Here is a 22,899-nt window from a genome sequence, read left to right as displayed (position 1 = left end):
TCTTATAGAGGGGGGGGGGAGGAGGGGGGGGGGGGGAGGAGATTTAATTGGAATCTGAGGGGTAACTTTTTCACGCAATGGGTGATTGGTATGTGGAACAAGTTGCCAGAGTAGGGAGTTGAGGAGGTACTATCACAACATTTAAGAAACATTTGGGCAGGTACGTGGATAGGGCAGGTTTGGAGGGATATGGGCCAAACGCAGGTAGGTGGAGCTCGTGTAGATGGAACACGCTGGCTGGTGTGGGCTAGTTGGGCCAAAGAGCCTGTTTCCACGCTGAAAGACTCTTGACTCTAAATGGCAGTGGTATTGTGAACTTTGGAACTTTAATAGAACTACTGACATTTGTGTTTTGGCTGATGTGCACGTATCAGTTGTACAGTAACCTATTGTTAAATGATTTATTACTTGTGAATTAAAACAACATTGCTAATGTGGGTGATGATGGATTCAAGTGATTGTCAGCTGCATGTGTTACATGGCAGTACAAGACAGCAATTGTACTTTGCTGTTAGAGCATTAAATAAGGCAAAAATTATTATATTTGTACATGCATGGATAGAGGAGGAGAAAACTACCAGGAGGGTCTCTGATAATATGGAAATTAAATAACAAAAGGAGTGATGGTGGAAGGTAACAAAACTCCATAGGAGATGCAACTGCAGAATAATTATCTAAAAATACCAAATGAATGCTGGACATGCTGATTTGCCAAAATGTTCACACAGCCCAAAAGACATTGTCAGAAAAATGATTTTGTCCTTCCTGAAACTAGGTTGGAAATGGTGCAGTATGCCAGGACTGAAGTGGTAAGAATCAGTGAGATGAAGAATTAATGTGGCATATAAGTAGAATCTCAATAGGTGTGCAGGTAGAGCAGAGGTGATCCACAAAGTGATCCATCTATTTGCACTTGTTCATTATAGTACAGTGAGAGCAAACTGTCCATAGTGTACACAAAGTTATATGGCGACTGAGCAACTTTTCTTTTGAAAACCAATGCAAGAAATGTTATGGGGAACTGAAGTCTTTAGTGTCATTCTTCAAGTTGATAAGACATTTGTCTTGTACCTCCAGTCACATGCCCAGACTCCATATTGGTTTATTCCCTTGCTCGTAAAAATCTATCACTCGGATTTAAAATTATTGTGATCTGGCATTTAATCTGCTTTTGCAAGAAAGTTGAATATTCCTTACCATGTTTGCAGCAAATTCTCCTTGATGGCCTTGTCCTAATTAGAATGATACGCTCCGTTGCCTTGATTTTCCCACAAGCAGAAAATGTTTCTATCCATATGTTCTCAATTCCTTTCAAATCTCAATACCACAATCCAGCCACCCTTTAATTGCCAATAATACTGGAAATACTAACCTATCAATTTGTAATTTACCTTGCAAAAAGTCCTTCATAAATGTGTTTTTCCCCCAAGATACTGTGCTCAGGAAAGTTACCTTTTTCCTGGGCAGGCCCAGGGCTCAAGGATGACTTCCCACTCTGGTTCTGATAATACTGATGAGACCAGTGTGGAGACTATGCCTGGGGTGGTGGGTGGGTGGGTAGTAGTAGGCTTGTAAAGTGGTGCACATCTTCCAATAAAGTCTATATGTTTCCAAAGCTTGGTCTTGAGGTTCTGAATGGCACATGGAATGCTGTCCTCCACTTTGAATGGTCATGGGCCTGATCTGTACCAGTGACAGAGCTTGTAATAGTGCATCTGTTCATGAAACCAGCGTCAGACTTGCCGATTATGTGACCTGTTAAAAAGAGATGAGTCAGGGCCTCGGTGTTGGGGATGTTGGCCAAGGAGGGAAAAATAATGTTTTGTGTTTCAGTGGATTTGGAGGGTTTTGTGGCAAACAGTATTGGTGATATCGTTTCAGTGTCTTGAGATCTTGTTGGGTCTGTCAGTTTGAGGTCTCTTGAACTTCAAACAGTCTAAGGCTGTGGGTGGTGCACTACAGGCATTGATGAATTTCATCGTCTATGTCTGCCTTTGCAGAGCGATACCTGTTGCATGAGGAATAGGCCACTTTTTCCTGAGGTTATAGACAGAAGGCAGGTTGGTGTAGGGCCTTTGTCTTGCAGATGTTGAGTGTAACATTCATTGTCTGGAATGTTTCGCTGACTGAGTCGATGATGACTTTGAGTTCAGCTCTCTGAGCGTGCATGTGGAAGCAGCAACTACGTGCTGTAGCTCAACTAATAAGGCTGAAGTGTTTTAAGCTCTGTAGTGTAAGCAAAATATGTTGAACAGTTTCTCATTGGTCCTGTGGATAAGTTGCACTCTTGTAGGAAGCTTGTTGGAGGCGAGTTGCAGTATTGCAGTGAGAAAGATCAATAAAGAACTTGGAACTGTACCCCATATGTTGCCAAACCATCTAACTTGGTTTCATCATAAGGGCAAACAATCTGCTAGCCTTGTTGATTTGTTTTTGGTGTTATTTTAGTTTTAGTGATCCGTTCACATGAAGCCCAAATCTGTTCAGAACTCCTTTGTGCTAGATATTTGGAAGTTAAATAATGAGGCTCAACCCTTTTTCGGATCAGCTCATACTTAACTAGACTGCAGTTCATCTGTCGCATTTCAACCAATTCAATCAATTATCACCTCTAATTATATGGTCTGAACATATTACACCACCAATCATACGACTTTTATTATGTTCGTCAAGCTGGTAATAGATGTGAATAGTTGAACCTCAAAACAATTTTTTGTCGGCCATCAAGGGTTGCTTACTTCCAATTCAAATGCGTTGTCATTATCCTTATTTTGCCTTTTATCTAGGTCAATAATTTGCTTCAATAACACCATTTTAATTTTAGCTCTCCCTTGCATGGAGCCTTCTTAAATACCTCCTGGAACCACATTCGTATGCATCCCATCTCCTACATGTTATTTCCCCTAAAAAATTAATTTAGACTGGTTAGACATGACCTACCCTTTAAAATCCTTGTTGGCTCTCTCTAATCAGCTCAAATTGCAGTTAAGTGCTCAGTCAGTCTGTCCTTAATTAAAGATATCGATAACTTCCTACAACAGATGTTTGTCTAACAGGTCTATAATTTCCTGGTTCTTTGCTCTCTCTCGCATTCTTCTGCTCTTCTAGCTTCTAGCCAGTTATTTGTTCTTGTGTGTGCTGTTGGTTTGGTTAATAGTTCGAGATTATGATTCTAATATCAACATTTGACCTTGTCATTGAAAAATGCTGTGGTTCCATTTCCCAGTGAACGGGTTAATAAATTGCTCTGTTTGAGTCAGTTGTAAGTGAAAAGGTTATTTCATTGTTCAGCAGTATTTGCTATCTGGATATGCGACCTCTATATCCACATGCTCCTTTATTTGTTCAACTGAATGGTCATGACTTTCACTCATTAACCAGGTGATCGCGCAAGTGGTTGATATTTCCCCGAGTTTTTGTTTGCATAGCTCAGTTACGAAGATTCAAGTGAATTTGATGTTTATATTTTTGGAAAAAGAGTGAGGCAAAGCAGTTAGAAACATTGAAACACAGAAAATAGGTGCAAGAAAAGAACATTGGGCCCTTCAAGCCAGCCCAGTCATTCAATATGATCATGGCTGATCATCCAAAATCAGTACCCCGTTCCTGCTTTCTTCCCATATCACTTGATTCCATTAGCCCTAAGAGTTAGATCTAACGCTCTCAAATACATCCAGTGAATTGGCCTCCACTGCCTTCTGTGGCAGAGAATTTCACAGATTCACAACTCTCTGGGTGAAAAAGTCTTTCCTCGTCTCAGACCTAAATGGCCTACCCCTTATTCTTAAACTGTGACCCCTGGTTCTGGACTCCCCCAACATCGGGAATATTTTTCCTGCATCTCGCCTGCCCAATCCCCGAATAATTTTATGTTTCTATGAGATCCAGTGAATATAACCCCAGTCGATCCATTCGTTCATCATATGTCCACCACCCGGGAATTAACCTGGTGAACCTATGCTGTCGTCCCTCAATAGCAAGAATGTCCTTCCTCAAATTAGGAGACCAAAACTGCACACAATACTCCAGGTGTGGTTTCACCAGGGCCCTGTACAACTGCAGTAGGAACTCCTTGTTCATATACTCAAATCCTCTCGCTATGAACGCCAACATGTCATTTGCTTTCTTCACTGCCTTCTGTACATGCATGCTTACTTTCAGTGACCAGGGCACCCAGGTCTCGTTGAACCTCCCCTTTTCCTAATCTGACACCATTCAGATAATAGCCTGCCTTGTTCTTGCCACCAAAGTGGATAATCTCTCAGTATACTGCATCTACCATGCACCTGCCCACTCACCCAATCTATCCAAGTTACCCTGCAGCCTCATAGCATCCTCCTCGCAGGTCACTCTGCCACCCAGCTTTGTGCCTTGCGCAAACGTGAAGAGGTTACATTTAATACAATTGTTAATACATTTGTGTAGTAGTTTGGGGAATGGATCTGACTTGTGTGTTACATTTTTTTTAAATCTTTGGGCTAATAACACTTCTAGATCTCTCCTAACGAATTTAGTTTCGTTTATTATTGTCACTTGTACCGAGGTACAGTGAAAAGCTTTTTGTTTGTGTGATATCCAGTCAAAGAAAAGACCATATATGATTACACTAAAGCTGTCCACAGTGCACGGATAAAGAGTACAACATTCAGTTCAAGGTATAACATTGAGGTCCAATAAAGTCTGATTAACGATTATTCAAAGGTCCAATCAGGTGGATGGGAGGTCAGGACCACACTCTAGCTGGAGGCCTGTTCAGTTGCCCAATAACAGCGATGGTGGAGGGAGGGACTGTTGCTGATTCAAATGGATCCATAACTGTAAATCTATGGATACCAAGTCAGGTGTCATTTGCCAGATTTGGGATTATGATGCGCTGCTGCTTATGACAAATCCTGTTTAGGTTGTTATCTTTATGTTAGTTTCTTTTGTCTATCTAATTATAACAGGCAATCTCCGAATGGATTCTGAGGAAGGACGAGAAGTAGAATATTTTTCCTCCTCTTTCACCCAATCATGAAGCGACGGTAAAACACACGATTTAGAATTTCAACTGTTTGAAATTATAAACAATAACACCGGCTCTGCATTTGGACAGATGATGTCAGTTGGCGATGATGTCAGTTGGCGATTCTTCCTTTTGAGTGCTTCAGACCTAACATATGTGTAGTAGTTTGGGAATGGATCTGACTTGTGTGTTCGATGGCACAATCTTACACAAATTGCTAAAAGGTCCTTAAATATAATTCTTGCAATCTAGCTATGAACTTGGCTGGAAATAAGCATAATTGCAATGCCAATTAACTCTGAATTTCTTAGGATTGTTTCATGACAAGGGCAGATCTGGTTGGAAGTTGCTTTTCCTGTTCCTGAAAGCTTTTTTTTTTGTTTTTTTATTGCTCAAATCCTTTAAAAATCTGTTTATGCAGTTAAATTGACTATATCTATCTTCCAGCAAGTAGTTGCAGTAAATGATGAGTTGAAGGATCACAAATGGAATGTATCCTCTCCCCCCTCCCCCTTGATTCACAGCCAATGTCAGGATGCAGCATTTCACGTGCGACACAGTGATTAACACAGGAATGATTTTTGTTTGGATACTGATATAATTAGATGCTGTATTGCCGTTGTTAGTTTCTATGGAAACCTTTTCTATATTCCTGCATTTCTTTAGTTCTATTTAGCACTGTCTAATTTTTAACTTAAGCAAAAATGAAAGTTGATTTTTTTTTAGTAGGCTGCAATGAAATAGTTCAATTGTAAGACAGTCACACTATTTAGAAGATAAAATAAAAAATAGTATCAGTTGGAAACTTCTTACAATAATTTTCATAACTTCAAACCAACCCAAACCTTTGCAGAGCCAATGGAAGTGCAGAATCTTTTGTGGGCCACAGATATTCTTTGCTTGGACAAATCAGAAGAATTTGGTTTGCAATTGATAAATAATTGGAATACATGGGAGAGGTTTTGAATGCAATTTTAGTTTTAGTTTACTACTCCAGGATGTCCTTAAAATATTCAATACATTTATACAATATTGCCTTTCCAGTTCTGGATTTTTACTGCTCGTTTGAAAAGTCACTCAGTCCAAAAGAGTGAAAGAAATGCTGAGTTCATGGAAACAGAAATTGTAGCTTTCCCCCAACTCTAAATGTTTGCAATATTTTATTAGGTATTATTTTGATTTTTTTACAGGTCTTTTACACAAAATGTTGTGTCTTTGAAAGCTTGATGAATAGATATAATACAATAACATGTTAAAACGCATTGTTTTAAAAAATTCCAGTGTTTTTATTTATGATCATGAGATGATATGATCTGTATACTTTAATGCATTTTTAAAATTTAAAAATATTCAGACTCGCTGTTCTAAAATAGTTCATTCCTGGTTTAAACAAGTAGAAACTTGTAGTTTGACTATGCAGCACCATAAAAATGGATATGCTTGACTGAGCTTTCCAAAGTGTAAGGCTGGCTCTGCCAGTCATTCATAATGAAAGAAGGCAGTGGAGTTTAAAGTCAACTTCCTCTTGTTTTGTGAGGAAGGGTTGGGGACAACAAATGATTGGCTGTCAGCCTGGTGTGTATTGGCAAGTAGAACTGGCTGAATACCTGCGGAATTTAGCCATAGGAGGGGTGAAAATAAGTTTAACAGATGTGCAGCGCATTAGTCCAGCTTCTTGTAGGTTTAGGTTATTGGCAGGGCAAAGCTAATCAAGTGGAGGGGCCTTGTGAAGGTGTGGCAGTGGAAATTGCCAAGTAGAACGATGCAATTGTTTATTCAGTTTTATGCTTTTTTTTGGTGAATAGAACCACTGATAAATCTGGCATTTCAACGTGTATGAAACTTTTCTTTTTGACACTTCATCAATTTTTATCTACACTATGATGGGTACTGATTTTATTTTTTAAAGTTCTTTTATGCAAAGCAAAATTTCAGTTTCAGTTTTGGCATGAATGCTTGCTATTTTCACTGGCTAGGTAGCAAATCATTCACTCAAGCAACACTTCAAAATGACTGGATCTCATTACCTTTTTGGCAAACTTCATGCAGTATAGCGGAAGGCATTTGTACATCGGACCAGTGGTCTTTCAGGGTTTGTGTCCATAATGGAGAGTGGGACTAATTAGATAACCTTTTCAAAGAACTGACACAGTAAAATAGGCCAAAGGGGTTCCTCGCTGTTTTGATTTTGTAATGTTGTAACAAAGTTCCAGGTTTTAACTAGAACCTACTGCTTGGTTTTGTGAGGGAAATGTTCTCCCTCTTTTGGGATAAACTATCAAGAAGCTCATCCATGAATCTGTTTGGAAAGCTTCATGTTCTGGGTTGTCTATTTAGCGCTGTTTTGGAATTGGGGCAAACAGATACATTCACTTTGAAGTTGTTCTTGGAGCCTCAATGTGCAGTTTTCATTTTTTCAGGAATTGGTGGTGAGGGTGAAATAAGCGATGCTTCTTCATTCCTTGAAGGGGGTGAGCACACACTAAATGGTCTGATTTTCATCTGCACAAATTGATTTGGTTTATCAGAAGTGGCTTGTTTTAACAGCAATAACTTTCATTTGTGCAGCTGCTTTAAAATAACTAAAGGTGCTTCATGCAAGTATCCTCAAAAAAATAATTGACACCGAGTCGCAAAAGGAGATACGAGGACAAATGACTAAATGTTGCTGATTTTAAAGTGCTTCTTAAAGATGGGGTGAAAGTTAGAAAAACACATGTGTTTGGGTGGGAAATTCCAGAACTTGAAACTGAAGGCGTAGAGAAAATCAGTGAAGTCGGCAGACTGGAGGAGGTGAGATTGATACAGGGAAGCAGTGCTACTAAGTTTATAAGCAAGGAGGATGATAGTTCCTTGATCTCCACTCCCTTTGCCCTGTTTTCACGCCTTCACATTTCCATATCTATCTCCCTCCCCTCTGCCCCCCCCCCCCTAACACAACAGTCTGAGGAAGGGTCTCGACCCGAGAAATGTCGCCCATTCCTTCTCCATAGATGCTGCCTGTCCCGCTGAGTTACTCCAGCATTTTGTGTCAATCTTTAGGATGATATTAAAATTGAGGTATGGCCACACCCTATGTATATTGCTGAGCATAGTAATGACGGATAGGAAGTAGAGGATGCTGGAAAAGTGGTTTGTTAAATGAAAGACGGGATAGGAGTGCATTGAGATGGTTTTGGGAAAGATCGGTGTATATCTGGACCAACAGGTTATTGGATGTTGCTGAAGGACAACATTTGGGGAAGTCTTGAAGGTAGATTATTGCCACCTGGGTTTGAGTGTATTATAGGTAGCAGAAAACACATTTATGCAAAACGCTGCAGTATATTTAAACAAAATAATTATGGTGTTGTAGTGGCCTGGCGGAGGCCAGAGAAAAGGCAGGACGCCAGGCAGTTTTAGATAAAGGTCTTTATTAGGCTGTGAGCTCCTGCTCACAGTGTAGTCCACCTAGGGATGAGCCACGCCTCCCAACGGGCTGGCTTTTAACCCCTTACGCCTGTCCGTCAAGTGATGAGGGGGCTGACCCAAGGAGTGGCCTGATCCCCAGGGACCGCCACAGTGTGTTTGTATACTTTGTGAAAGGAACCATAGTACCATTTACTGCAACTTTTAGCATCTCATGCAAGGAACCTGTGGGCTTATTTGTGGGATGTCCTGAAGGAGTAAAAAGTTTGTGGTTTAAAAAAAAGCTGCATGTGAGGCATATATGACAGCAAACTTGACTGCGTGTGTTTAAATCTTTGAAGGTAATCACATGAAAGATATACTTTTGTTTCTTCTTCACCATGAGAAATAAAAAAAAATCTGCTTAAATTAATGTTGGATATGAATGTCAAAATAATTGAATACAATCTAGTTCTACAGTTGACTCATAGGTGAAAGATAAATGTGTATTCATCAGAATTTAGTAAAAATTTTGATATCTGTCAGCTGTTAAAACAAACTTTAGAGATGCTTTTGTATGCAGGAGAGAGTCATCTGGAGAAATATAATTCAGTAGAAGATTGTGAGAATGACAAAATATTTTGGTATCGGATGGACACAAGGTATTTTTGGCATGGGCAGTAGAGAGATATCAATGAGGTTTTTCAATGGAAAATGCTAATTAGTTATGACGTTTATGATGCTTTTCTGATTTTCTTTTGCTGTGAAGCGTAGGAAGTTATAAGGGTGGAGGCGGGGAGCTTCCTGGAGAGAATGTTTAAGTGTAAGCTTTCAACTATTTCTACTGATGACTATTCAGATTATCATTTTGCATGTTCGCTTCATTAATCTGAAATATTAGGCCTTGTTGGACAAATAATCAATGGCATTAAGAGCGCAGATCCTTTATTGGAGTTGTAGATTTTTAGGAGGCATGCTTTTGAAAAATACACATGTTTACACAAAGCCTGTTGTCAATGTTGATTTACCCTTTTTGCCTCTATTGATGGTGTCTGACCCATTGTCCTTCCAGTTCTGTTTTTACGTTGCAGAACTCCGCATCTGCAGTCTCTTTTGTTTTCACATTTTTACATTTTACTGATTTGAAGGAAAAATTAATTTGACATCAATGAATGTTCTGAACCTCTTTAATTGATTGCTTTTACGCAAACAGTTATTTCAGATACTGGTAGTAATGCTTTTGCATGTCATAGGATTAGTGTGAGAATAACAACAATAACCTTGCTCAAAGAACACAATCACATGATATCTGGCTTCTTATCTGAAGAGAGTAGAATGTACTGCTTGTATGATTTCCAAATTGATGTGCCTGAATGTTCAATTGGAAGTGTATTTAATATACTCAAATCTTTTGAGGCTTATAGCAGGATTTCCTGTCCAAAAATGTTTGTTTATAGTTAAATTCATTGGAGTGAATTTATTTTGGATATGGTGCGATTATAATTCTTTCATACCACATATTTGGAGGATTTTCAATTGCACGACAAATGAGCCATTCATGTTACCATTGCAATGCAAGTCTGTACGATAGTTTAGATTCTAATTTTTATGCTGGACTTTTGAAATTAATCTTTCAAACAACTTGGCAAATTTTTGCTTAATTTGTTATTGCTTTTATAAGAAACCATCATTAAGTGTTTGCTTTGACTGGTGAGCTGATTTTTTTTAGACGGGAAGCTATTGGCATGTAATGATATTTGGTTGTTGGAGGTAAAGTGGTCTTTTAGCTTGAATGAGAGTGTGTATCTGGTTATTTTATCTGAAACCAGCTTCCTATCTATTCATTAAGAAAAGGCACGAAGTGTTGGAGTAACTCAGCGGGTCAGGCAGCAGCTCTGGAGAACATGGATAGGTGAAGTTTCTAGCTGACCCGAAATATCACCTATCCATATTTTCCAGAGTTGCTGCCTGACCCACTGAGTTAATTCAGCACTTTGTGACTTTTTAGGTAATCCAGCATCTGCATTTTCTGCATCCTATCCATTCATGTTGTTTAATCCTGAACGGGATGAATAATGCTGGGCAACTGTTCCATAGCACCAGTAGTTCTCTCTGTTACCTCCAACATTTAAGAGACTTTTGGAATGGTATATGGATATGGAGAGCTTTGGATTATGTGCAGCCAATAAGAGTTGGTCTTGGCATAGTGTCATGGCATGGATGACACAACAGTGGTGGGTCTCATCAGCAACAACGACGAGACCCACTACAGGAAGGAGGTGGACCAGCTGGCCGCGTGGTGCACAGACAACAATCTCTTCCTGAATGTGGAGAAAACAAAGGAGATTGTTGTCGACTTCAGGAGAACGCACACCCAACACCCCCACCCACTGACCATCAATGGTGCTGCTGTGGAGCAGGTGAGCAGCACCAAATTCCTGGGGGTGAACATCACCGAGGATCTCTCCTGGAGCAACAACATCACGTCCATCGCCAAGAAAGCCCAGCAGCGCCTCTACTTCCTCCGCAAACTGAAGAGAGCGGGAGCCCCCACACCCATCATGTACACTTTTTACCGAGGCGCCATCGAGAGCATCCTCAGCAGCTGCATCACTGTGTGGTTCGGCAGCTGCACAGCCTCCAGCCGCAAGACCCTGCAGCGCATAGTGAACACTGCTGAGAGGATCACTGGCGCCTCACTCCCAACACTCCTGGTCCTTTACACCACCCGCCTCACCCGCAAAGCATTGAGCATTGTGGGTGACCCCTCCCACCCCTCCAACAGCCTCTTCACCCTCCTGCCTTCAGGGAGAAGGTTTCGCAGCCTGAGGTCAAGCACCACCCGACTAAAGAACAGTTTTTTCCACCAGGCTGTCAGGATGCTGAACTCTCTCCCCTCCCTTCCTCCTCTCTCCCCTGCCCCTATTGGACCTGGACTTTAACACCCCACACACACGCACATCCAGCACCAGACACTTTAAAAAAATTTTTTTAACGCATTTGAAGTGACTATATTTTATATTTTATGTTGATTGTTGTTTGCTGTGCCTTTTTAATTTTAACTTAGTTTTATGCACTTTGTTCCTCGGGATTGTGGGAAACGGTATTTCGATTTTCTGTCTGTGTAAACTGGCTGAGGATTGACAATAAAATTGACTTTGACTTTGACTTTGACATTGACAATGTCCGGGCCAAACATTATGCCAAGACCAACTCCTATTTGCCTGCACATTGTGGGCTGAAGAGGCTGTCTTGTGCCACACTGTTCTATATTCTAAATGGCAGGCAAAAGTCTGAACGAGAGTGTTGACGAGCTATTTGATGGTGGAAATTGATCCAAGCCAGGTTGAGAAGATTCAAATGCACCAATTTCCAATGGGGGTGTTGACAATTAGTGTCAATGATGCTAATTGAACTGTCCTGCCCAACTGAACTATTGAGTGATGAATCTGCCACTTCCTGAGTGGTACTGCTCGAACATGTGGCCTTGAAGGATCTTCTAAAGCTTGACAGATATATTCACGGATGTAAATCTTTTTGAAACATCTGTCGTGAGTTGCTTAAATGTTTCAGTTTGAAAGAATAAACTCTGATTTCAGACTTTGGTCTGAAAATTGGTCCGATTTTATCTATCAGTATCTTTGTTAGTTTTAGATGCTCGTGATGATAAACCCATTTCTGATTGAAATTACTGCTTTGCATGTTGGATTCTTAGATTTTCTGAGACACAAAAAATTGTCATGAGGCAGTAAAAATACAAATCAGATCAAAATCAATGTTATGATCATATCTTGGATATTACGCTGACGTAAAAATTATGTGCTTTGCGTAAGTTAATTCTGTAAGGGAGGGTTGGAATGCCCAGGGAAATTGCTGCTGTTGGATAAGTGTCTGGTTTATCACGACTGAAGTTGGCATGGGGAAAGTTGTTCCAATACTGACGTGCTTTCTTCCTTCATTTTCCCCATGTTTTTAATTCCTCTGTATTCTTTAGCCATGTGCTTCAGATGCCAGTATCTCTGTGGATTAACTTCTGTTAGCTGTCAGTGAATAGAATAAAACACAACGCTAGACACCTGCGATTAGTTATTGAATTTGACCTGCTAAAACAAAAGGTGTAAAACGCTTCCACACCCCCCCCCCCCCCAAATTTAATGTTTTCTGATGGCAAAATAATTTATACAGCTTTTAATGCTTTGCATGATACCTTGTGCTGATTTCCCCCAGATTTACTTGTGCACTTTGTAACTATAGTTGTATTTGGTAGTTCTTTGTCATGTATGTTGTAAAATGTGTTGGATTGTGCCAGGACTGGATTCATTTGTTTATAATCTTAAAGACCCCAAGCAACAAGCCCAAACAGCCATAGTTGTTTCCATTGAAGGAACCATTCATTATTGTTTGCACAGTTTTGCACAAGGTTAGTATTTCTCTGAGATGTTTGACCTGAAGTGTATTTCCACAGATGCTGCCTGACCTGCTTAGCTTTTCCAACATTTTATATTGTAGTTACTGAGCTGGTGCATGGAATACACCAAATTTGAGTCGGTAAATTGTGATCTGGACAAACTGGCAGAAAAAGCGGAAAGTTATGTATGGGGCAATACTAGAAAATATTTACAAGTGATAACTATTTACAACTGTGGATGACCTTGATCTTTGTCTTCCTTTTATTGCTATTGCTCGCTCAATTGGGAAGACCAATCTGGAAAGGTGCCTGTCATTTCTAGCACTCCGAGGATGTTTTATTTAGATGTGGGGGGGGGAAGAGACGGAACATTTTGCTTCATTAAAGTGGCAGAGTTTCCATGGAGGCTGGAACCTCCCAGGTTGTACAATCCTTTCTGACAATGTGGTGATCAACATTGTGACAGACTTGGCGAACGTCTCGCAATATGAAGCTGAATGAGGAAACAATTCAAAACAAATAGGTTAAGTTATTGAATAGCGTTCTGGATGGAATCTGGGTAATTTTAGGCTGAAGTGCATTCGTTACTTGCACTTATCTTCTCTGCTTCTGTATGCAGATAAGATCACTGAGCTAAAAATCCAAGCAAAAATGGGCGTTTAAAGCCTGAACTTTATTTATCCTGATATCTTTATTTCCTAACCCGATTACTATGAAGCTGAAAAATACCAAATCTTTTCCCACTCCACACTGATTGACATCAGCTACTCACATGAGATGATATGATTGATTCTTGCAACATATTTAAGAGGATGTTAATAGTCACACGTCTTCTGATAAATCAACACAAATACAACATTATACTATTGTATTTAAGATGGTGTCATTTCCTTCTGATAAATCGGTCAGACTGTAATCTAATTTCTGTCTTGTAAGTGACTGCCAGCCATCCATCATTTATTTTATTGGAAGCCAAGTTGCTTTTAATGTCAGTGACTGCCCAGATGATCGCCATAAAAAGATGAATGTTTTTTTTTTCAATGAAAATGTCCGCAAACCTATTGGATCTACTTGACCTTTCTCATTTAATTGGGACGTTCTGCCTGCATTGAAGTTTCATACTTGGTAACTGGCAAGGCGGCAAATTTGCTTGTATGATTCATGATTAAAATAAATGGAAACAACTAGTTGTATTCTGATTCTCACTATTCTGATAGATAATGGTTGGAAAATGTTTATTATACATTGGATGGTAGATTTCCTCGAACATAGGGGGACCGGGCAAACACTAGCACCATACTGAAACTAGTAGCAGCGATAGGAGGAATGGGCAGTAACCCGAAGGTGAAGGGTAAAGAGGCTGCTAATGGGAGAAGTTAAGAATGAAAAGGTACATCCTGACATAAATCCCACATATAATCAGTTCGACTCTGCATTCAAAATGAGATGAAGGAAATGTGAAATAATTTTTAAATGGTCAGTGTTCAGTAACAAACAGAATTTGTGTGTATTCTTAGCCAATTTTGGTTGAATGACCATCCTTTAAAAAAAAATAAAAAATTTCAGCGCTAGTAGTTCACACGGACACCATTTATTGATTAAAATATGCAGTAAAATATTTTTTATTTAATAAAATCAAGTGGAAAAGCTGCGGATGCTGGAAACCTAAAAAAGTATAGCATATTGGAAATGTAGTGGTCTGCTAGAATATGTATGGAGGAAGAGAGACCCTGCATTTTTGCAGGGCCTTCCATGACAGTCATTCATAGCTGGTGAAATAGTGTGATTTAAGGAAGCACAACAGCTGATTGTGGCCAAATATTTTATGCCCATTCGGTTTTGGATTGTGGTGTCTCTTGCTGTTAAATGAAACATTCAATTCACTTTGTGGTTGTTTTAAGAATGACAGGCCACAACCCATCTATGAAGTGACAGAAACTTTCAATTTGAACAACAGTGCAGTAAAATTGCAACGGTGTAGCTCACCATGGGGGAAATTGTCAAAATGTGACAAACTATCACAACTTTAGGTAGAATTTGACTACATCACTCTGCTACTTGAGATTCACAGTATGCCTTTCAAGCTCTCCATTATAAACCGTTTAACGCGTTCACGCATGTGTTCTTTTCTTCAGCATCGAAGAAACTCACGCACTGATTTGAGAGTTTGGTAAAATTGGAGGAATGTTCTCAGGTTAAAAATACTTTAGTTGCTCAAGTAATCTGTGTTAAAATATGTTCATAATTGGAACTGTGCAAATATTTCAGTGCTAACATGTTATAGAAGGAATTAAAAAGGGTTGATTCCTCTGCCAAAAGATGGGTAATTTGCAGCTTGTTTAAAATTAGAGTGGAATCTTGACTATTTGGCACTTGAGTGACCAGCATGGTCGAGTTGCATGTAATGCAGAGGGAGTGCCCGACCCAACATCTGGACAATCCCTGCACTCATGAAGAGGGTAACTTCGAGGGGGCACCCATGCTGATATTTGGTACTCCTGGGGCTGATATTGGTTGAGCACCATTGAAGCACCTGTGCTAACATCAAGTAAGCATTCACACCAACATTGGGGCAGTGCATACATTGGTATGGGGTGGGAGGGGACGCCAAGGTAAATGTTGGTTTAACCAGGTATTTGTTAAACCAGCCTTTATCAAGTGCTAGATAACAGCTTTGGCAATACAGAAACTAGGAACTGCAGATACTAGTTTTTTTAAAACAATGCTGTAAAAACAGTGGGTAGACAGCATCTCTAGAGAACATGGATGAGTGACGTTTCAGGGCAGGACCCTTCAGACTGATTGTAAGGGGGGGGGAGGGTAGAGAACGCAGGAATAGAGGAGGCGCAGGACAAAACCTACAGGTGGATACAGCTGAGAGGGAGTTTTGATAGGCAGATGGTTGGACAAAAGACAGAATGTGTGAGACAAAATGATTGGAGTTGTGAATTGTGAAACTTGAGAAAGGTGGAAGGGGAGGGGGAAGAGGAGAAATTGATGCAGTTCCAGGTGGAGCACAGGGGAGCAGGGTGGGTGGTTGGGGGGGGGGGTGGGGGAAGAAGGGAGGGTGGGTGTTTTGTAGTTGCCTAAAATTGGAAAATTCTATGTTCATACCACTGGGTTTTAAGCTGCCCAATTCGAATACGAAGTGCTGTTCCTCCAGTTTGCATGTGGCTGTACTCGGGCAATGGAGCAAGTCTGGGACAAAATGGTCATTCTGGAACTGGGAAGAGGGATTAAAACGTTTACCAACCAGCAGGGCCGTCTTAACGCATGGGCCTGATGGGCACTTGCCCGGGGCCCCGCGAGCATAGGGGCCCCATGCTGATCTGTGTATGTTAAGTGACTTGCAATAAATAAATACTACTTTAAAAATGTAGGTTCAATAAGTGCTTTTTTCGCAACATTTTCGGTCCCTAAGTGCTTCTCACAGTGATCTGTAAGTGCTTTTTGCAACAATGTAGCACCCTAAGTCCATCGCTAAGTGCTTTTCGGTAAGTGCTTTTCGCCGGCACGACAGGGGGGGCTGGTAGGGAAAGGGGGGTGGGGGAGAGTAACGGTGGGGGCCCCAGTACACTGCTTTACCCGGGGGCCCATAATGCTGTAAAAACGGCCCTGCCAACCAGGTGATCCTGTAGGCCTTGGCGGATTGAGCACGTGTTTGGCGAAATGGTCATCAAGTCTATGCTTGGTCTCACCAACGTACAGGAGGCCACATCGGGACCACTGGATGCAGTATATTATTTTGGAGAACGTTCAAGTGATACATGTGAATACATGGTTTATGTGAATTTCAAGAACGGCAAGTTAAAATAAAATGTATGAACATATGGGAAATCTGAACAGAATTTGGGTGTGACTGACCTTTTAACACAGTAGTTTTAATCTACATCGTCCTGTACTCATTTGTGTTTAAGGTTGTTTCTGGGTCTTGGGAATCTGAACTGATATATTTTAATTTTTTCAATGAACTTACCTTCAGTTTTAGCATTCATGTGATCCTGTGCTGGCTGATGTGAATTATGCTCAATTTGGAGTTTTTTTAGGGGTTTCTAAATTTGGCTTCTAAATCCTGCTCTTGTAAACTTAAAACGGCAAAACGCAATTGCAGATTGATATTGTGGGTCAAAGGTCAACTTGTTCTTTATTTATATATCAGGAGCCCCAAAATGATTTCAAATGTAGAATGTACTAAAGTTTCCACAGCGAAGGCCAGTGTCAAGAACGTGTACTTTGTTTGTCCTCGCTCTGACATTTCTGCATCACTTCTGGGTTCCTGCTAATTGGTGAGGCACAGCCTGACGACTGAGAGAAATTGCAGAATTCAGTACAGGGAATGACTTTGTGCTTCAGTTGACCTTTGTGGTGAAAACTTGAATTGTTTCTCATCCATTTTTGAGAGACCTTGCTAACACGAATCAAGAAACTTGGTAGTGAGGAATGATAAGGATATTGCCGATTTTTTATTTTTCAGAATCGTCAGCTTATACAAATAGATTTCAATATACTTTTGAAAAGTTTTCGGGTGCAAATGTTGACGGATTTGCATGTGCATTTATAGATTGTCCTTGGTGTGAAATAAATTATTCAAATAAACTTTGTATTTAAAACTACAATCAGTCTCTTTCACTGGTGAATTTCGAAAGTAACTCATTGAAAGCCTTGAATTTCTAAGCTTCAGGAAATATTTTGTTTATTTGAAATGCTTCAAGCAAAGTTTGTGCACAGCTTACCTTTTTATGATTTTCCATAGTAATGTTTAGTTTAACTGTTGTGCGGTTGTCGCTCCCCAAGCATAAATACACTCGTGACTTTTGTAATATAGTTTTACTATCCTAATTAAAAGACAGTTGCTTATTAAATGGTTAGAAGGTGTATCTGGGAGGGCACTGTGTACTTGCAATGCCATAATAGCTTAAAAGTAACATCACTATTATAGTTGTAACACTAAACTCTGAGTAAGTTACATTGAATAGCATTTAATTTCTAGCTCAATACTTAAGTCTGGAATATTTATCGTATTGGTTCACAGCCGTGTAAGTCTGCCTGTACGCCATTTTGAGCGTATAAAGGAGTGTAATTGTGAACAGAGGCATTTTGTCAGTGTTTGTGAATTTTCATTTTTGATATGGTGGGGAAATGGAAATATTTCAGTACGTTTGACCAGCATAAAAAGTTAACTGAGATCTAGGCACCTTGTCCAAACAGTAGTGTACGCTAGGAGACAGTTGATGGAAAGTCAGGCGGTAGGTGAAACATCAGCATGCCATATGCATGTGCAATTTTGATGGTAGGTACTAAATTATTGTTGAAGTTGTTGTGCTTAACACTGGCAATAATTTGCAGAGGTCGCTTTTGGCTTTATCTTCCAAGTTATTCAGTACATCTGCATTGTCCAGCAGATCACTGTTAAAAGTTAACCATTCCATTGCTATTGGAAACCTTTAATTGGTAGAATAGTAATCTCTGCACAAGTTGGGGAAATTTGATTTGTTAACAGAATTTTAAAACAAATTGTGTTCGGCTCATTCACTCTTTCTAATTGATTCAAGTAATGTTAAGTAAATGTTTTCTCTCTTTTCCCAAATATAACCCGCAAAAGAAAATTGAGGTCTGCAGAGGGCTTGTCCCATGAACACAGTGACAAGTGGTTAAAATTAATCATAAAGCAAGAATACTCTCAGATGCTGGAAAGCTGAAATAAGATCTGATATTGCTACTGTGCTGGAGATACTCATCAAGCTGGGTAACATTTAGAGAGATGAGCAGAGTTAATGGCTCTGGTCAATAACCTGTCTTCAGGTAACTCAGTTTCTCTCTCCACCAATGCTGCCTGAACTGGTTATTTTGAGCATTTGATGACATTTTAAATTAAATTTACTATTAAAAATGAATGTTGCGCATGGTCTATTTCTTGTTTGTTGCTTTGTTCACAAAGGTATCAATTTGTTGGTGCTGTATAACATGGGAAATTTCTTCTCCAGTGCCTTGCTAATGGGGCCCTTATTCATGCTCGTGTTTTGGTGGCATGGCTATTTTAATCTTTCAGTAGATTATGTGTAGAAATTTGTTGCAATCAAACCCCATCCTGATTTCTGATGATCCTGCTTACAGGTGATTTTAAAAAAAAACAGGAAAACAGAATCTCTTTCATTTTCTGACTCGCAGCCAGAACATGGTGATGAATTGTGACAATTCCCATTCTTTCCTGGATAAAATCCTTCAATTGAGTACTGATCTAGGTTGAAGAATGTTGTTAACGTTTCAAATAAAGTGAATTTAATAAAGTTCTAGGAACAGAATGAGGCCACTCGGCCCATCAAGTCTACTCCACCATTTAATCATGGCTGATCTATCTTTCCCTCTCAGCCCCATTCTCCTGCCTTCACCCCATAACCTCTGACACCCTTGCTAATCAGAAATCTGTCAATCTCCTCAAAAATATCCATTGACTTTGCCTCCACAGCTGTCTGTGGCAGTGTATTCCACAGATTCACCACCCTCTGACTAAAGAAATTCCTTCTCATCTCCTTTCAAACGGTACGTCCATTTATTATGAGCCTATGTCCTCTGGTCCTAGACTCCCCCACTAATGGAAACCTCCTGTCCATATTCACTCTACCCAGGCCTTTCACTATTCGGTAATTATGATGGTGACCATGTTAGCTGTGCAGTGCTTTGGCATGTTCCAAGTTTATGAAAGATGCTATACAAAAGCCCTTTTCTTTAGCTCTTGAATGTAAATCATAACGAATTTCATTGTATGTAGTTTATGAAACACTTTGGAGACATTGATGGCAATTTTCTAAAATACTAGACGACCCGTTGGGTCCAAACCTTTCCTGTGGGCCCGGCAACCCTCCCCCAACTGACGACCCATGGTCCCGTTGCCAGCCGGGGAGTCTCCTCCGGGGGCAGGTGGGTGGGTGGGGAGAGGAAAGGGGAAAGGCAGCCACTCACCCCGGCCCCGGTGGCCATCAGGGCGGCCAGTGAGACCCATGGACCCATTGGGTCCAAACCTCTCCTGTGGGCCCAGCAACCCTCTCCCAACTGACAACCCGTGGATCCGTTGCCGGCCGAGGAGTCTCCCCCGGGACCGCGGGTGGGAGAGGAAAGGGGAGAGGGAGCCACTCACCCGGCCCCATGCGGACATCGTGGTTGCTAGCAGCAGCAGAGCGGCCGCAAGGCGCTGCTGCATGTTCGTCCTGTCGGCGGCCATCTTCTTTGACCCTCTGCTGCCGAGCTGCACCACGGGATGAAGGTCGGGCGCAGGGCATGCCGGGACGGGTGCCGGTTCTCCCGGAGCTGCTGCGTGGGGGGGTGGCGGAGCGCATTTATTAAAGTTTATTGTTAATAAATTTTAGTGAGTAAGGTGGGCCTAAAATTGTTGCGCTATCGTGTACTGTTTTGGCTGTATTTCGGGAACTCACCTATATAAATATAGATGTTTACTACAAGCCCACCGACTCGCACAGCTATCTGGACTACACTTCTTCCCACCTGGTCCCCTGCAAAAAGTCTATCCCCTACTCCCAATTCCTCCGTCTACGCCGCATCTGCGCCCGGGATGAGGTGTTTCAGACTAGGGCTTCCGAGATGTCCTCGTTTTTCAGAAAACGGGGCTTCCCCTCCTCCATTATAGATGAGGCTCTCACTAGGGTCTCTTCTACATAGCAGTAACGGGATCGTTCCGAGTCAGCATGGATTTACGAAGGGGAAATCATGCTTGACAAATCTACTGGAATTTTTTGAGGATGTAACTAGGAAAATTGACAAGGGAGAGTCAGTGGATGTGGTGTACCTCGACTTTCAGAAAGCCTTCGACAAGGTCCCACATAGGAGATTAGTGGGCAAAATTAGGGCACATGGTATTGGGGGTAGGTTACTGACATGGATAGAAAATTGGTTAACAGACAGAAAGCAAAGAGTGGGGATAAATGGGTCCCTTTCGGAATGGCAGGCAGTGACCAGTGGGGTACCGCAAGGTTCGGTGCTGGGACCCCAGCTATTTACGATATACATTAATGACTTAGACGAAGGGATTAAAAGTACCATTAGCAAATTTGCAGATGATACTAAGTTGGGGGGTAGTGTGAATTGTGAGGAAGATGCAATAAGGCTGCAGGGTGACCTGGACAGGTTGTGTGAGTGGGCGGATACATGGCAGATGCAGTTTAATGTAGATAAGTGTGAGGTTATTCACTTTGGAAGTAAGAATAGAAAGGCAGATTATTATCTGAATGGTGTCAAGTTAGGAGGAGGGGGAGTTCAACGAGATCTGGGTGTCCTAGTGCATCAGTCAATGAAAGGAAGCATGCAGGTTCAGCAGGCAGTGAAGAAAGCCAATGGAATGTTGGCCTTCGTAACAAGAGGAGTTGAGTATAGGAGCAAAGAGGTCCTTCTACAGTTGTACCGGGCCCTGGTGAGACCGCACCTGGAGTACTGTGTGCAGTTTTGGTCTCCAAATTTGAGGAAGGATATTCTTGCTATGGAGGGCGTGCAGCGTAGGTTCACTAGATTAATTCCCGGAATGGCGGGACTGTCGTATGTTGAAAGGCTGGAGCGATTGGGCTTGTATACACTGGAATTTAGAAGGATGAGGGGGGATCTTATTGAAACATATAAGATAATTAGGGGATTGGACACATTAGAGGCAGATAACATGTTCCCAATGTTGGGGGAGTCCAGAACAAGGGGCCACAGTTTGAGAATAAGGGGTAGGCCATTTAGAACGGAGATGAGGAAGAACTTTTTCAGTCAGAGGGTGGTGAAGGTGTGGAATTCTCTGCCTCAGAAGGCAGTGGAGGCCAGTTCGTTGGATGCTTTCAAGAGAGGGCTGGATAGAGCTCTTAAGGATAGCGGAGTGAGGGGGTATGGGGAGAAGGCAGGAACGGGGTACTGATTGATAGTGATCAGCCATGATCGCATTGAATGGCGGTGCTGGCTCGAAGGGCTGAATGGCCTACTCCTGCACCTATTGTCTATTGTCTATTGTCTACATCCCGCAGCTCCGCTCTTGCTCCCCCTCCCCCCACTCGCAACAAGGACAGGATCCCCCTCGTTCTCACCTTCCACCCCACCAGCCAGCGGATCCAACATATCATCCACCAACATTTCTGTCACCTACAACAGGACCCCACCACTGGCCATATCTTCCCATCCCCTCCCCTCTCTGCGTTCCGCAGAGACCGTTCCCTCCGCAACTCCCTGGTCCACTCGTCCCTTCCTACCCAAACCACCCTAACCCCGGGCACTTTCCCTTGCAACCGCACGAGATGCAACACCTGTCCCTTTACCTCCCCCCTCAACTCCATCAAAGGACCCAAACAGTCTTTCAGGTGAGACAGAGGTTCACCTGCACCTCCTCCAACCTCATCTATTGCATCCGCTGCTCTAGATGTCAACTTATTTATATCGGCGAAACCAAGCGCAGGCTCGGCGATCGCTTCGCTGAACACCTGCGCTCGGTCCGCATCAACGCAACTGATCTCCCGGTGGCCCAGCACTTTAACTCCCCCTCCCATTCCCAGTCTGACCTCTCTGTCATGGGCCCCTCCAGTGCCATAGTGAGGCCCGCCGGAAATTGGAGGAGCAGCACCTCATATTTCGCCTGGGCAGTTTGCGGCCCGGTGGTATGAACGTCGACTTCTCCAACTTCAGATAGCTCCTCTGTCCCTCCCTTCCCCTCCTCCTTCCCAGATCTCCCTCTATCTTCCTGTCTCCACCAATATCCTTCCTTTGTCCCACCCCCGACATCAGTCTGAAGAAGGGTCTCGACCCAAAACGTCACCCATTCCTTCTCTCCCGAGATGCTGCCTGACCTGCTGAGTTACTCCAGCATTTTGTGAATAAATCGATTTGTACCAGCATCTGCAGTTATTTTCTTATATTATATAAATATAGATATCTGTCTCAGAGATGGAAGTATCTATGAGCCATTCCATAGATTGAAGCAGAATCCATTGGTGGTGTGATAGCTGGGTGAAAAAGAATAATGTGAGTAAGCTTCTCATTCCTCATAAAATGACATTTATTGCATTGTGTTGACCTTTGAAACCTTGGTAAAAGATGATTATTTACACCCATTGAGAGGGACTCG

At 41.7% G+C, this 22,899-nt stretch overlaps 1 protein-coding gene across 17 annotated transcripts in view; it reads left to right on the top strand.

The window, feature by feature from the left end:
* Window positions 1–22,899, top strand: part of ncoa2 (nuclear receptor coactivator 2) — a 244,572-nt gene that overhangs the window by 47,630 nt on the left and 174,043 nt on the right. The window contains exon 1 of one of the 17 annotated variants that reach the window (XM_078398139.1): window positions 5,005–5,024. The exons of 15 other annotated variants lie outside the window; for them this stretch is intronic. The gene's annotated coding sequence lies outside the window, so the exon portion shown is untranslated. Of the gene's footprint in view, window positions 1–5,004; window positions 5,025–22,777; window positions 22,797–22,899 lie in introns of those variants that run through there. One more of the 17 variants, XM_078398136.1, reaches the window with a different exon arrangement.

Source organism: Rhinoraja longicauda, chromosome 4 (genome assembly GCF_053455715.1).
Source record: "Rhinoraja longicauda isolate Sanriku21f chromosome 4, sRhiLon1.1, whole genome shotgun sequence".
Taxonomy (NCBI): Eukaryota; Metazoa; Chordata; class Chondrichthyes; order Rajiformes; family Arhynchobatidae; genus Rhinoraja; species Rhinoraja longicauda.
The sequence above is the reverse complement of the archived record's forward strand: the minus strand, read 5'-3'. Positions and strand labels throughout refer to the sequence as shown.